The following is a 17,914-nucleotide window of genomic DNA, read 5'->3' on the forward strand; positions in this document are numbered from 1 at the left end:
GACAGTTGTATCTCAAAAATAGTTTTGGATCTCCCTTAAAGTCTATACCAAATCTTTGAAATAGGTGGTTTATATAGATATTAGAGAATGCATCACTCTATATAATCTTTTGCAGCCTCCTTATCATCCCAAGAAATTTGATTTCTGGCTCTTATAACTATTTATTAGCTGGATCTGGCTGTCACAATTATGTCTTTCTCAAAAATATAGCAAAAAAACCATTTTCTTGGGACCATGAATTGTCTTGGAATAGAAGCCAAACAGATGATATAGAAATCTGAATAAACTTAAAACAAGTGACATGGAATAAAAAGGATTTATAACTTCAAACATGAAACTAGATAATAGTATTTATAAACCTATAAATTTTAAAGCTCACAGACTAATTTAAAAGCATTTTTGTGATACTGCCAGATGAGAAGTACATAAACAGAAGGTTCCTTTGATTATGAGAGTGTTTGCTTCTGAAAATTAGAGCACAGCCATTTATCAGAGGGTGTCTCAAGGCTATAATCAGTTAAAGATATTCCAGAACTGAGGTAATTTAGTATTCTGAATGTCAATCAAACCATGGAAAAACATGAATCAATGTGCTAATGTAAATTTGAAATATGCATATGCCAAGGTGGCAAGATGAAGAAATAAGTGAGTCAAGTTCCTCATGTGTTACAGTACTTTGAATAATCATGATTGTGTGAATTCAAAGGATGTACCCACAAGCTTTCCAAATGCAGCTCTATGTGGACTAAATGGTAACTTAATGCAAACAACTGTTATTCTGTGATGACAGAGATCAAATAACATCATCCTTTAAAAGGAGTATATAGGAGGACATGACACTTCCACAGTGTCTTTCTAAATTTCATGTCAACGTCAGGAGAGACCTCAATGTAGGAGCTCTGTTTCAGGACCATCTTCTAAGATGGTACTTCAATAAAAATTAAAATAGGCAAGAACCACAGTAATACAATTATACCGGTAGACAGAAAAAGAAAAAACACATTGACTTCTTAGCTCTCTATGAGGACAGACCTTACCAAAATCAATCTTCTGTGTCCAAGAGCCCTGTCATTTCTCTCAAAGATGTGTCTCCTCATGAGCTAAGTTTCTATTTCCCTGTAGATGATTTTCCAGATTTACTGATAATTATCCTGGGACCACTGACTGATAATGGAATGCTCATTTAGGAGGTACTGAGAAATTAGTATTACTAGGTCATGTGCTATACTTTGGGTCACAGTTACAGGAACTGCCTTTTTGACTAGGCATATAAGACAGCATATTTTCTGTCACTGAAAACTTTTTTTTATACAAGTTAATAAACTTTTATATGAATCTTTTGGCTTGGCTTACTTGTATTTTGCTTCACTCTGAGTAAGGGATAGTGTAGCTGCAGAACGTTTTGATGGAGGCAAGGAACACTGAACAGAACTGAACAGGATTACGAAATCAATTCCTGGAAAATCTCCCCACGTGTGTCTTGAGGTAAAAGTACTTGGAAAAATAGTACTGGGAAAATAGTCAGAAGAATATTATTAGAAGTTGCTATTAATATATGCTTTCCTTTTTTTTGTCATAGTATTGTCACCTGCTTACCGCTATTGGACTATATGACACTATTGGACCAGAATGATTGACTCACTACAGCCATTATTATATTCCTATCTGAATCATGACAGAAAACATTGGAAATATCTACTACCCACTATTTTTGTTATAATGAACCAAATTTAAACAAGCCTTTATTATATGACACATCTGTCATATAACAAATTGACAACAGATGCTGAATAAACCAAAAAGCAGGCAAGCAGACTTTTAGATAACTATATTTATGGCTAGTACTAATTTACTTGATGATCAGCTAGAAATGTATTCTATTTGTCTGTTAATATCTTCTACCATATTTAAATGGAAATGCTCCATCAGAAACTGTTAGGAAATCATTTATGATTAGCAGCTTTATCAGAGTTGTATGGAAGTACAGTAGGGATGATGTGCTAAAGATGAAAGTTTCACTTAACCATAAGTATGATTGTTTCAAAATACATGTTGAAAAGCAGGGTATAATTTTAATTTTTTTCTTTCCTTTTTCTTTGTGTCTAAACATTTCGTTTTTTGAAAGATACATATTTCTGATTTTCTATCAAATATTTGCTCTTAGCAATACTATGCAAAAAAAAAATAGGACATAAAGGGACATAAATTCAAGATATAAATTGATCAGGAAGAGACAAGAATGAATACCTTTGTATGTGGCAAGCACACTTGGCTTAGTAGGCAGGAAGTAATTGTTACTCTCTTTTGAATAAACAAGTGTTGGTCAATGATGGAGGTAAGGCATTGTACCTGATGAACTAAGAATAACCTCTGTCTAGAAAAAAAAATGGTTTTTTTTACAACTTTATGTATCTGTGTAAACCAACACATAACTTAAACATCTTTCATCTGGAATTTATTCTCTGAAACACTCAATTTCCTTAGTTATTTTAGGCAGAAAAAGAAGAATGTATGCTTACACATAACTCTCTAGCTTAACTAAACAATCTCTCCATAAAATAATGCTTATTCATTCCTCAGGAACATATGTAAAATGGGCTTTTTTTACATAGGTTTTCCATGTATTCCCTCCAGGCCTGGGTGACAAAGAAATTATAACTCATAAATTTTTGCTAGGTGAAAATCCCAAAGGAATTATACACATATGCATGGTCCAGGATGTCTTTATTCTAATCTTATTCCTCTCTTTTTGTCCCAGTACATAACCATAGGGATAAAAGAATTATTGGAAAGAAAGTGGATTGTGTTTGTCTTTTTTTAATTGCTACTGGAACTTGTATACATTCTTAGTTTTCAGCTTATAATATTTGAACTGAAATGACCTGAAACTGCACAGTTTTCAGTTAATAAAAATCAACTATCTGGTGACAATCTGAAAGTGTCTATTAATAGAGTAAAATACAAACAATTTCCATACTGTATTTTATAACAAGCATTAATTTGATCACTGCCCACAAGTTCTTCCACCGAGTCAAACACTGTATTGAACTGGATATGCTTTACATATCACAATGCCTTTATCTCAGACAATTAGACTAGAAAGGCAAAGATTAGAAGAAAATATACATTATTGATTGTGTTTTATTCACAGATAAGAAATAAAAGATTGTTCACGAAATGGAAATAAATTTCAAGATATATAAAATTTCTATAGTTGAGAGATGAACTGAAGGTAAAGTTGCTAATTTAGGACAGTTAGTTAAATGTAAGTGCTCTCAAGCTCATATTGAGGCAACTGAAATTTAACATGTTCTTCAGTTAATCTTTTTACAACTTTCTCCTCAGTTGCCGAAGCTGCTACTCATCTCTTATAGCTGTACTGTGCAAACTGCCATAATGGGAAATAGAGAAAATTTTTCTCAGTACTTTTTTTCTGATCACCTCTATTTGTCTACAATTAAAGGCCTTTGGGCATAAATAAATAGCGTTTATTCTCTGTTATCATTGATTATATTTTTATCAAATAATCCCATTTGTTTATTTCTAGGGGAGAAGCTATATCATGTGCCACTAGTAACCTAATAAATAAGAGAAATGGCATGGCCCATGACATGACTAATGCAAAATCTCTTATTTATTTATTAATAATTACCAACTACATTGAATAAAAATAGCCATACCATGTACTACTTATTGTTAGATTCCAAAGAGACTAAAAGGCCATAACTTTCAAATTATTCATTGAAAATATATTAACTTATCTGTTGGGTAATTCCTACCTTACAGTGAAATGTTGTTTTAGATGTGATATGTCAGCAACAAATAATATAGCTTTACTGCAGAATTTTCTCTGGTATATCTGTAAGAGATTACATTGTTATGGCATAATATAAAACACAGGTATAAAATATACACTTATTTATAGTACCTGAAAGAAAGAGATTCATTTTCCTCCACAAACTGATTTCACCCTAAGTCCACACAGACAATTTTTGTTTTTTGACTGAAGAGAAACAAACACAATACAAATTACCCCCTGAAAGACTATTACTTCCAAAAGCGATATGGAAGCAGTTGTTAGAAAATTTCACTGCTATTGTTGTTCTTATGCTGTCAGGAATGAATATAGCATGATCAAGCACAACTTTCAGCATTGTTTTGCACTCTTAAAAAGTATTTGGTCTGGGTGGTATCTGAACAGAAAATATTACAAGAATATGTAATTGCTCTTTGAGGTAGTAACAGTAATCCAGTAGTATAGAACAGAGTCTACACTGATCACGCATTTATGAACCAAAGGAAATACATATAAAAATAGGTTCAGGGGTTCTGTTTAAATGTTGTTGGAGTCTTGACTTCTACTTTTCTGTCAAAATGTAGTTTGAATGAAGACGTTTGACTTGCTGAACAAATTGCACTAGAATTTTCTAAAATGATGACAACATGAATTTATTCCTAACCATATATTTTATTCTACTTCGTACCTGAAAAATTTTGTCCCATCTGTGATTTCTGCGATGCCAGAGGTTACCATCTGTGGCAGTAGAACTTTGTCCTCTACCTGTTGAAATAGATGACTGAAGAATCATGACAATAGTTTGCAAAACCTTTGGGATCTTAGGGCTTAAAAGTGCTCTTATGAATGGAAGTCATTATTATTTACCCATGGTGAGCTGAGATTTAGGACCAGAGTTGCAGGGAAGCTTCTGTATGTATTACTTTTTCAAGATGTCTTAGTTGAAGTTCAGTAGGTTCAGGTAGTTATCACGGAGCCATAGACTAACAAAAGAGAACATATCGGAGAATGTCGTTAAACTTCACTTGCAGGAAGTGTCTTACAAAGTCTTTCTCAGAGATCAAAACAGGAAAAACACTTAGAAATACACAGTGTGAGCAAAGACTGATGTCCTCTAAGAAAGGAAAGACAAGTTTCACCATCTGGTTAGGTTTCTTTGAAGACAAGACTACCACAGGAGACAAAAATGGAATTCAATGGACATCACATGTTCAGATTTCCAGAAAGGATTTGACGTAAGTCCAGCTCATGTGTTGCTCTTTTTTACTGCAAAGTGGCTCAAAAGCACATGGGCTAGCTGCCTGTTAGCGGTGTCTTACTGTTCAAAGCGCAGTGGAGAATGGAGGAGGGACGAGCCGAGCCCTGGGGGCATCTGGGCATACTAACTGCTGTGAAATGTCAGGCATTGATGTTTCAAAGAGTAACATAAGTTGTATTTAACCCTATCTCTGCTGATTTCTAGTTCGATGGCCAAATTTCCTTCTGGAGCACAGATTTTCTTCTGAAATTCTTACTTTGATCTGCAGGGTTTTTTTGTCTTACATGGGTTACATATTTTCAGCCATTGCCTTTAATATCTACTATAAATGTTGGGTTTGCCATTACAGAATTTATGTACAGAAGATGCTGCTTCAAAGCAATGTTTAAAAGTTTGTGTACTTTTATAATCAGAGTAAGAGAGGACCCATCCAAGATACAATGAAGTCAATGGAAAAGTTCCCATGGATTTTCATAGGTCACGAGACTGACATGAACTTCAAGTTACTATTCTCTTGTAGCAGGAATAAAGCTAAACATGGCCAGTTTTAGAGCTTAAAGACCCTATCTCTTCAAACACATTACATCTTTGTGTATATTTGCTCAATTAACTCCCAAGTTTTGTAGGTTCCTTGGGAAGGAATGCTTGCACTGATGCTTCAGCTTGCTTTTCCTCCCACATGGCTTCAAAGAGGAACAAGCAATACTCAGTTGTCTCGCAGAAAATAGTCCACACATGCAAGTGATCCAGAGCCTGGTGCCTACGTGTCTTCCAGTCTATTGAATATTAATTGCTAGAGCAGGTTATGATGTGATCCACTACGGATTAAATAAATGTGTTGCATTATGTTGTGAGCATCCCTTCATGATACCTTTACAGTCCTGAATATAGGAGTCTGCATATGCAAAAAGCTTTGGAGAAGGTAATCTTTGGAGATCCTTTTAATCACACCTTTTTATAAGTCATTAGAAGGCCTATGAACCTAAATCTTTTTGATTATTTAGCTTTTCCTGACAAAAATTCAAATGCATTCACTTATCTGTGTTAAATTGAACTTTTACTGACATTTGATATATATAGCAAAGATTGTATGGATTTGGGCCTTACTTCTGGACATAAAATTATTTCTGATGAGGCAGTTCCTTGTCATCTTCTGTAAATGTACTGTTTAACTACAGTCATTATTATGAGATGAATAACTTCATAAAACCTTCTGTAAAAGATAATATAAAAATAATATTTAAAACCCAAAAAGGGTTAAAATCTTTTTTTCAGGGCCTAAAAGATTTCCCAGAGCCTGGAAATCAGTAATAATTTATGTCAGTCAAATCATATCAGTCATATTTGACAGAATAAAAAGCCCTATGAACAATTTAGATGAAACATGCTTTTTCTTTCTTTATATAGTCTCCTTTTCAGCAGTTAAAGTTATTTTACTGCATTATCCATTCTTATTTAGGTGCTCCTCAGAAATATTCGGGTCATCAAAAAAAATTTGTAAACCCCTTAGAATTAATGTTCCAAGACACTGAAATAGTTCTAAGAACTTTTGTGCCTTTTTCTTCACTGTTTGAAAAAAAAAAAAAAGGAAAGAAAAAGAAAAGAAAACAATTATATAAATAAATGATGAACACAGTTTACAAAATAAAATTTGTAATATCTTAAAGAGCTCAGTACATTCAGAGTTATCAGATTATCTCCATTGTGGTCCACAACTGCAGGTACAGAAGTACGTCTTGATTCTAAGCATGAAACCAGTAGTTTTCTTAAAGTTAACATTTCTGCTTATGTGACTCAAATTTACGCTTATGTGATCTGTTTGCTCTGTAAGATCCATTATTTTTGTCATAATTTTGTGCAGTAGCCAATAGTATGAGTAAGTAATGACTGTGATTGCAAACATTGGAGACTAAATAGCACATTTTTTGTGTGTGTAATATTTCCTTAATTCTCATAATCTTGTGAAAGTTTGGCATGGGAACACAGAAGAGAAAAAAACATCTTGATGCCTTTGCACTTTGTGAGCGCCATGCTTTTGGGACATTTTGAGTAGCCTCTAACACATCCTGGCTCAGAGCACCAATTTATGGAACTAGTTTTTTCAACTGATAGCTTGGAGTTGTTATTTAAAAAGAATCAGTGAAATGAATGGCACTGGAATAACTGTGTTACTTAAGTTTACTGTTTTTCTAAGTTATTAATAATATTCCTTTCCAAGATTTATTGTAGTAAAGCACCTACATCCTCATGAAAATGTTTTAATTAAAACATATGAAATGTGCAGTGTACAACTGTTAGTTGCTCTTTGTATTTGGAATTCTGAACAAATTGCGTTAAAACACAGTTCAGCACCAATTTTTCAAAGACACCTGGAAAAGCTAAACAGGTTTTAAAAAGTACTTACAGGTTGTGTCTTCACAATAGTCACTACTACAAAATCTACTCAAGAAAGTGAGAAAATGTTTGGGTAGGTCACTTATTCTAGTTTCTTTTTAGCACAGCTGAACTACTTTCAGTCCCCATAATAACTAGCTCAAGTGAGACTTTATTGAATCATAACAAAATGTTTTCTTATGTAATTAAAAGTCTTTTTTCAAAATTGGATTCAGATTTTAATTTTCCTAAGTATTCACAGAAATGCAGTTCCTTAAATATGAAATACAGTGGCACTAAAAAAAATGAAAAAATAATGGAAAAAGGAAACACCTACATAGTTTTAGAGATTTTCATAGAAAACTATATTGAGAGTGTACAGATTTGTGACATTAATTGCTATAGCAATCAGAAGTAATATTAAAGGGTGTTATATCTCACCAGAATTATTTTTAGTAACTTGATATCTGCCTTGGTCATATACATGGTGATAATTGTAGTCCTTTTGTTTAATTGCCTATTGAAAGTTTATTTTTTTTCCAAATGTTATTTAAATGTGTAAGCTCAGTGGATTTATCATATCTGAGCTAAATATAGACGAAGGTAATTTGTGACTGAATAAGATTTTGCAAAAATCTGCATACTGAGGTAATTACCCTCCTCCTGATGAATTAAATGAATGTTTTTCCTTATGAATATACATATGTTATTATTGAGTCTCCCTAAAAAGCTACAGTTGGTCATATGAATCCAGCTTTCCTTCTTCAGACTCCAGATACTGAATACTCTTGAAAAAGAAAATCAAAATCTTGCCATACATGTGGGTTGGTTTTTTTTTCATTTTTCATGACTTAAAATATTTCTAGGAAAATTTCTTCAAATATATTTCCAATGGTTATTTTTGTGAATTTGTTTGGTGAGATAGTCAAAGCTCAGAAATCAATTCCTATCCACAAGGTAATTGTGTATAGGAAACACAATTATTGGAAATATTGAAAAAAAATAAAAAGGATTCAATAGATATTTTAAAGTACTCGGCATTTGGAAGAACATTCTTTGCTAAATCCGAGCTTCTGATCATTGCAGAATTTACACCAAAAACCTAGTACCTTTTAATCTAATTCTCTGCGTATATCGTGACCATTAAATTCTATCAGCTAGAAATATATTGTAGGTTTTAAATGAGTGAAATGGGGAAAAAAAGGCTGGTAAAAAATAATATTGACAAGAGAGAAAAATGATCTTACACTCTTTTACCACTTCAGCTGTCCTAATTCCAGCTTGAAAATCTTAAATTCTGCTGTCTGTGGTTTTAACTATTTTATCTAATACACACAACTTTTACCAGTTACAAAAAGATAAGAAAACAAGACCATGAATCTTCCTTCTTCTCTACTGATGGTATAACAACATAGCTGTACATGTAAGTAAGCAACCACTTCATACTATAATGCAATGCAGTGCTTTTCTCACCTGGCTTAATAGTGCTTTTCCCACTTGCCATTGCATGTTTCTCTCTTAGCAGCTTTTTCAATAAGTCTCTCACTGCTCTGCTCCTCATTTTGTATCAAGCTGTGCCATATAGGAAATGTATTGCATTATCTTAGGATAGCACTGTATTTTTCACTCTTATTTTAACTCCAATATCATAACTGACAGTAACAGTGTCTCTATTTACAGCTTCATAGCACTCTTAGACTTGGAGAGGTTTGTTACCTCTTTTTCAGAGGTTTCTATTTAGCAGACAATTATCAGTAGCTCACCCAAATGGAAACACTTCAGAATTCAACTGCAATTGCTCAAATGGCAAAGTAGTCCTGGTGTACCTCCAATAACAGATTGTGAGGATTAGACACATCTTTGTTACTGTTTAAGAGACTAACATTCAGGAGCCTCAGCAGTGAACAACAATAGATAACTTTAAAGTAATGTCAGAACAGAGAATTACAAACAATGAAATGATGAGGCCCAGATCCTCAAAGATATTTAGATGAATAATTGCCATTGAGATCTGTCACAGACTAATTCTTAAATCTTTAGCACAGTTTATCCTTTCTGTTTATCAGTTACCTAACAGCAAAATAAAGAGAGTGAATGAAATGTTTGTAAATCATAGGAAGATAAAATACCACCTAAACATAAGATATGAAATGGAGGAACATCTTTTTTTATCCTAACAAAATATACTAGAGGGATGCTCCCTAATAAATTTCCTTAAGTCTGAAATGCTCCAAGCAGAGCATCTCTGACCTTTTATATTTTTCAACAGGATTTTTTTAACCATATAAGTATTCTTTAAACACATATAGTGTCTTGTATTTGGTGTGCCAAATGATGAATTTTTGTCTGTGGACTTCTGCATACTGAGACAAATCTTTAACTCAAGTCGATGCCGTTAACCTGGTGAGTGTGCACTACAGCCTAACGAGACCACCTCGACCCAGGGACATGGTAGAACCCTGTGAGTTGCCTTCTTATCAGAAAACCCAGATCTAAGGAAAACAATACACAAAGGTAATATCTGTAGCAGAAAAGCCTTGCTATTTGAAGGTGATTTTTAGAATTCTGTTGAATGTATTGGGAACTTGGATAATAAACTGAGAGTGAAAAACTTCTCATAGCTCTTAACTGGAGAAAGTTAATGTTAACTGAGATTAGTCCCACTGTAGAAATCCATTCCTTTAATCTGCTCCTTAAATTATATTATAAGGACTCTCCTGTAAAATACACCATCCCAAGTATCTTTAAAAGCTCATATAAATAAAAAAAAACCCCAAAACTAAGATACATAAAAGATGATTCTTTGAAAAAAAAATCTTCATATCATAATGAGTTTATTGACTTTAATTTTCATATATCCCCTTTAAAAAGAAACAAAAATCTTTAAAAAAAGAGAATAAATATTCAAAGTTTCATTAATATAGTCAGCCTTTACTGAATATTAATTTAATGAGGTACATGATATTGGATTTTTCTTGATGTATGATTGAAGTTAAAAACCACCAAAGCAACTGCTTCCTGAGAGAGGAGTCAAAGGAAGATGTTCTGATGTCAGTTGCTGTGCACTGAGAGGGCTTCTGCAATGCTTTGTGATGGAAAGGCCACACTGCACTATTCCCTACCCATCCTTAGTTCTCAGGACTGAAATAGCGTAATTTTGACTAGAAAGGTGATTAACAATGAAAATTTTTCTTAAAGCCTGTTACAAAATTATTCAAAACCATTCAGTGCTTTTTGATTTACTTAGAATAACAATGAGTAAGACATTTGTAACAAGCTGATTGTGCATTTGTAGCCTCAGCTGCGTTGTGTGTCAGCCTCTTTTTGTACAATAGTCTGCAGTGAAGGGCATTTTCAATGCTCTGGGGAAGTTCTACAGCAGGAAACCAAGAGGGTAATTGAACCAGACATGCCAATTAGCATTTTCTCTCAGAACATGTTTACTGTCATTGTCTCTGCTGCTAAAGGCCAAAGTCAGTGAACTGACCATAGAGCCCTCCTGAACACTAAAGCCGAGCCATCTTGCACCTACTTGTCAATGCCACTGAAATCCCTGATTTCTGGTATTGGCTCTTCCTTCAGCTCCCCCTGACATGGCCAGAGCAGACATCACCATATATGCAGACGAAAATTAGTTGTTCAAACATTAGTAACCAATCAGTACTAGCTAAGATAAAAGATTGTTTGGATTACTTTCCAAGTGCTATTGGAAAGTCATATAATAGACTCATCTAGGAGAATCTCAAAAGATAAAGCAAGTCTAGAATACTCCACCTTTCAAATATTGGTTACAATATTTGCTGTATTTTCTCATTCTGATGTCATTGTCACCTGTCACCTAGTTTTTTTTCTCTATTTCCTTTTCTTATTTAAAGTGCCTTTGAAATAATTGCATTTATAAATTCTCTTTGACAGATGAAGAGATGAAGGACAGGAAAAAGAGCTGATGTTATCCTTCTTACAGAAATCAAAATGAGATTTATTGCTTCAAATATTCATTGTATTTCCTTAGGCTGTGTTATAAATGCACCTGCATTAGCAGCTGCATGTCATCAGAGATCATGAGCAATTTGTTCTACAATAAAACTGGAAAAGTACAATCACTCTTAAATAACACCTGTGGAAATCAAGGTGACACTGGTAATTTTGGAAGAAGGCCTTTTTGTTATCAATGCATTTTAGATAATGGAATGTAACTGGGAATACATGTATAAACAGCTCCAAAATCAGCCAAGAATTTTTGATATCATAAATGCAGAGAGCAGAACTTGAATAGTACAGAACGGAAGGCACACTGAATAATAAACTCTTCCTGTGTTTCCTCCCATCAAAGAAGAGGAAAAGGAATAACTACTGAGGAATCTGAATAATAATCTAGTAAATTGGACCATGTATTAAAAAAATTATTTAAAATTATTAAATTAACAAAAATATTGACAACATAAAAGCATTCTTAGTCTGCAACTAGTAGATTAGATAGTGTTCTAAAATAACATAGTATTCAAAGCTGACATATTCAGTTATGTTAGTAACTAATGAATTAAATTTCTCGCATTCTTTTTTATAGGTAACCATATAAAACTGAAAAGCCAATTTAGTTATGCCAAGCTAAATGAAGAAAAAACAATCATATATTTTCCAGGGGGAAAAAGGATGTTTAATTCCTCTGTTTAACCACAAACTGCTGATAAAGAGAAGGTAGGCTAGAGATGGCCACCTGACCTTGAAACATCCACTGGTTCTATTACAGGAGAATGCTTTCTCTTCTTTAAAAATTGTAAGAGGAGAATAACAATATTCAGATTCCAGATCTTTTGATCCTTGGAATGTATTCAATGCACTTTTGAGATAAACCTTAAGGGCTTCAACAAATCAGATTCTGTAGGACAGTCCATGTAAAATCAAAGTGTGTGTGTGTGTGTGTGTGTGTGTGTGTGTGTAGGCGCACGCATGTGTGTATCTGTGTGACTGTGTCTTCCTTTTATAAAAAACCTGAAGGCCTTTTTAAAACTTAGGGTATTTTGAAGCAAGATGAAAAGAAAAAAACAAAGGTAATAGTTCCTATCTGTGGGGATTATGTCTGTAAAGTCATACAGACTTTCAAAATTCAAGGTTATAAAAAATTTTCAGAAATAGAAAGTACAGGTCTTATTAAGGTATACTTATTTATACCATGCAGTATCTTACTCCACAGAGAACTGTAGGTACATTAAGCTTGAGGAATATGTAAATTTTTGTGTAAATTAGTCTTCAGAGGATACAAAGCACTTGTTTTATGAGGTAAACATTGCTAACTAAAATCCATTTAAAGGAATGAATTTATAAAAGATTTTTAGAAAGAATATGAAGAACGCCTAATTCCTTCCAATCCAAGGGTGTGACTTGGGGGTTGGGGAGAAAACTAGAACCACACCTAATTTCTCAGTGAGATTTAATTAAAAAACCTTTAAAAGTGCATTTGTATTGAAATAATATCAGAAACCTGGAAACAGAGTTCTAGATATGAGCTAACATTAATTTTAAAAGAGTATTCCACTCATTCTATGTCATGTATTATACACAATGCCAACTCCTTTCAGATAAATCAGTACCTCCAGTACATGACAGCTGTGTAAGCACATAGAAATGAGGGCCTATATGTGTTGGCCGTAAGAAATTCCTTACTCTTTTTCATGGTTCCAGAGGTAATGTTTTAATAGAATTAACAGTTGTGAAACATTTACAAACACTTTGCACTGAAAGTCAGCATGATTCACTTTCAGGAATTTACAAGTAGCTCCTGGTCTAGGAATTCACAGGTCTGGACATAGCTTTCTATATCTGTGCTCAGAGCCCTGCAGAACTCTACTGAGGAGGAACAAGGATCAGAATAGCACTCAGCCATGGCTCAGGCCAGAATATGCCATTAATTTTTTCCTGCTGTCTTTTTGAGACTCACAGATGTTTGTTTCCATCTCCTTTATGCTACCTGAAATTCAACGGCTATGAAAAAGGCGGAATGGTCTGATTTTGTTTCCAAATAACAGCTTAGGTTTCTTAAAATACCTATACAGCTAGAATTAAGCTATATATTTTATGTTCACTAATGTGTAAACCATTCCAGAAGACAAGCACTCTCTTCTGGTGATGTTTTTAATCTATTACTCTTTTAAATTAGAAGTGCACTGTAAAATATCACATTCAGTATTTTTTTCTAAACAAGAAGAGCTGGAAGCATAAGCTTTCAGATACTCAGTGATTTATTGCAACCAGATCCACTTTTAATAGGTCTAACAATCACTATTTAATGAAAAATATCCTAGTATTAGAAAGTATTTTTTTTAGAGCTGTGAAGTATTATTCAGTCTATAGAATTATTATCAGCATCCAGCCACTACTATGCCTCCAATCCCTTCTTTTATAAATATTTTTCTTTACTATCACACACCATTTCAGGACCTGAGTTTTAGCATCAAACATTTTTTTGTGGAACACGTCCCAGAGTCCATCGTCTCCCTCCCTTCACATCTCTTAAATATTCAGTCTTCAGCTTCTGCTGCAAATTGATTTCTCTCATGTCTATATGATCCATGGACCATGTTAAATTCCTCTCAGGCTTTAAAGTTGGATTTAAGGGCACAGAATTAAAGTCAAGTGCAGGTTAAGAAAAATGAATAAATAAATCAGAAATTTTAAATCACCAATGAGCTAGTGTCAAATGCTTTTGTCTTTTAAAACATTATTTTTACATGAAAATCTTTATCATACATAAACATACTCTTACTTTCTGTTTTTGTAACGTGATCTTTTACAAATATAAGAGGCTAAAAACAGAAATAGAGCCAAAGATTTATTTTCTCATTGTCAGTCTTGATGTCAATGACAAATCTCAGAAGATCCTGGGAAATTACATTTTTCTTTTTATTCTTTAAAGAAAAAAATCTTTTTCATTTGAAAGTCTTGGTATGGAAGCATAAATGGGCTAATGAAAAATTTAAAATTATATACATTCAACCCATAAGCCATATGTTTCCTAAAAAATTTCACTTTTCATACCTCAGTAAATATGAGTAAGAAAACACTTGCAATATTTTTTTTCTAGATTAAATAGAGAGATGTCTCTGAATGGAGTGAAAACTTCAAAGAGAAGCACTTAAGGCAGATTTCTATCACAAAAGAATACTCAAAGAACCCCATATCCCATTCAACACACCAAACTGATTCTGGCATCAGTCATTCTGCCAGATATGATGTAGTAAGATATTTGGTTATTTTGCTTTTAAATCCACTGAGTGGAAATAATAAAATATTTCCACCACTAGGTTATTAATGGAGAAAAGTTTTGTCAAATATCACTAGAAAACAAATAAGGGAATACTTGACTATGCCTTTTAATATAGGCATTTATGTACCATTTTGTCATGTATGTCTAGTCTCTATATATGAATTGTCATAGAATAAAAGACTAGCAGGTTTTGGAAGATCATACATGGAGATATTAAATTGTGCTCATGTCCTGTGTTTTTTGGGTTTTTTTGTTTGGTTTTTTTTTGACACCGGTTCCTTCATCAGAAGACCATAAAAAGTGAAATTTCAAGTAAATGCAATACTCAGTACCTGAAGGACTGCTCAGGATTTTTTCCAAATCAGGTTCAGTAAGTTTACAGAAATGAGAGTGAAATAAATTGAAAACATTCTATTCCCGGTCTTCAGCTATTATGAATTTGTACAGCTCCAGAAAAGTCAGTGAACTTGAATTATCTATTTTAAAATATATGAAAAATAAATAATGTCATTTTTATAGCTGTAATATTGTCAGCGTTTAAAGAGTAAGAAGTTTTGACTTCCAGAGCTAAAGGCTAAGAATACAATCCAGCTTGGAACAAAGCATACAGTTTACCATAAATATAATAGTTTAGCTTTTGGAATTCCAAATTTATAGTAATATATTACCCAAAAATATATTGCAATTGGAAACACTGTAAGAGAAAAAATCTTGAGTAATTTGGAAGAACAGGGAAATGTCTGTTTCGGAGCAATTTCAATCAAAGCATCTTGTGACGTCATCTGACCTATTTTCTATTTTCTGTATGATGTATTTTACTGCATTATGATTACAACTGGTGAATAGAATTCAAAGCAGTCTCAAATGGAGGCTGTATTTGAAATTAGAATAAAGAATGTAGATCAACACTGGAGATATATTCCTGTTTTCATAATGTGTTTGACTGGAGCTTTTGATGAAAATGTAAAAAAATTGTAGGAAATTTTAAATACAATTATAAATCTCAAATATGAATTTTCACCCTCCTTTAAATGACAGGTTCCTAACCCATCTCATCCCCTTTCACATCCTTTTTCACCTTCATATGTTTGCTGCTAATTAACTGTCATCTTTCTACCATGTTCCACAACATTCAGTCAATGTCAGCAACTAACCTTATGCTCTGTTGCTCCTTATAGATTAATTTACTGAGCCATCTGTCTGTTTTCTTTACCCTAAGTATTTCCACACTGTGTGATATTTTAATAAGCTAAAGCAAGTCAATCTAAAATATTGTTTTAATCTATGAAAGATGCAATGATTTGTCTGGAAATTGTAGCTGGCTTCATGAAAACATGATCAATGGTATCATGATGATGATCTCTCACTCCAGACAGAAGGCACTAATCAACTTTTTATTATCTTTATTTATATTTCTATTTTAATTTCTTTATTATTTCTTTTTCTTCTTCTTTTTTTCTTCTTTTTTTTTTTTTTTTTTCAGTCATGTCCTGCCTTTCTCTCTCTGTTTCCACATAGCCGGACATATTATAGGAGAATTCTAATCATGCTATACTAAAGAATAATCAAGTTGTCCTGAAAAAGAAAAAAAAAAACCAACAAAACCGAACAAGAATAAAACCCACATAATGTAATTTAGGCATGGACAGATAGAAAAAACACAAGTCTTGTCAGTCTCTGCTGAATGAGATTGTACAGCAGTCATTTAACAAAGCTTTGCAAAAGGAAGTTTTCAGCTATGTAATCTTAAAGAGCCTGAATTCCAGACAGACACTGTATATAAGCTGACCACGTGTGCAATGTAACAATGTGACTGAATAGTAATAGCTGCTCCCAGGAAGGTATATATCTGGATAAATACTAAAATTCTTTGTAAAACTTAACAGTTCAAAAAAAACCCCAAACCCTCAAAACACTGCCCAAATAGTGACACAACTGGATCTCAGAGGCACAGAGTTATATGAAATTGCCTGGGAAACTAGGAAACTTATTCTACATTTTCTTAATCCCTTTTTTCAATTGCAATTCACTCTCCTTCCTGTTATGTTGTATACTTTGTGACACAAAAAAGTTGTGTTGCAATAAAGAAATAAAAAAACTATCTGTGCTGAAACTAAGTATTTAGAAGTAAGTCTACCACTCAAAAATAATCCCCTTGAGACTTTTTTCACTGGGATGACCTCTCTAACACTGCATTGGACACATCCATTTATTATGGACTATGGTAAATTTGAGAATACCTTTCAGAAATACAGTGGAAGAAAACATTAATTTCTGTTAAATGAGAAAAGCAATGAGAGCAGTAGTCTAGATACACAAAAGAACTTCAGTCTTCAATGTGAAAGAATATAAGAACAAATTATATACACCTCTGTCAGGATGTCATAGGTAGAGCTTGTTCTGCCTTGATGCGGAATGAGTGGATATGTACTAGAAAACCTTTAAGATTGCTTCAGGACTATATTCTATGATAGCATCAATGATCAGAATATTCAGCCTTGAGACTCCACATTTTATAATGGCACTAGATAAAAAATAAAGTACAAAAATAAAAATTGGCAACTGCTTGAAGGTCTTGTAGTAACATTTGTGTGGTTTCAATATTCTCTTTGCATGGTTATATTCCAGTTATTGCCTAGGATAGCATCGAGGTACTAAATAATTCTGAAATGTTTTTTGAGTTATACTAGTTTTCAATTGTTGTAGTCATGATCTTGCAGTCACATGGAGTACAGATACAAGACAGAAAAAATCTACCAGAAGAAAGGGGTTGTGTTTTGGTTTGTTTGTTTATATAACATCCATACAGTTGGATCAAAAAAAAGCTTCCAAGGTCACAGTACTTTACTCAGGTTTGACAAGAATGAGAAAAATCCAGACTGAACACAGAACAAGACACTACCGTTCTTAGCTCAACCTGCCTGTTTTAGATAATGAAAGAGGAAGGATTGAAGAACAACACCAGAAAAGAGAAGTGTGTTATCAAGGAGACAAGTGTTACATTGTTAACTCACTTGGAAAAGAGAGAAAAGAGGTTTCCGAACTTGTATAACAGAGATGAATCAGAGAGAGAATTGTATTGGAATATAAAAACTGATGTTAATTCTATGGAATTCAAGATTTCTAGCTTCCAGATCTATAAAAGCTTCATTTTTGGAAGTATTTTAAAAAGGTTCCCTTGAGAATCAGGACTGGAGGAGTCAGAGATAGAATAGTTCTAAAG

At 33.3% G+C, this 17,914-nt stretch overlaps 1 long non-coding RNA gene across 1 annotated transcript in view; it reads left to right on the plus strand.

The window, feature by feature from the left end:
• The window catches only part of LOC116788413, a 52,762-nt gene that overhangs the window by 19,289 nt on the left and 15,559 nt on the right, over positions 1 to 17,914 (plus strand). The window contains exon 2 of the long non-coding RNA XR_004357628.1: positions 8,776 to 8,850. This is a non-coding gene — a long non-coding RNA (uncharacterized LOC116788413). The remainder of the gene's footprint in view (positions 1 to 8,775; positions 8,851 to 17,914) is intronic.

This window comes from Chiroxiphia lanceolata, chromosome 6 (assembly GCF_009829145.1).
Source record: "Chiroxiphia lanceolata isolate bChiLan1 chromosome 6, bChiLan1.pri, whole genome shotgun sequence".
Classification (NCBI taxonomy): Eukaryota; Metazoa; Chordata; class Aves; order Passeriformes; family Pipridae; genus Chiroxiphia; species Chiroxiphia lanceolata.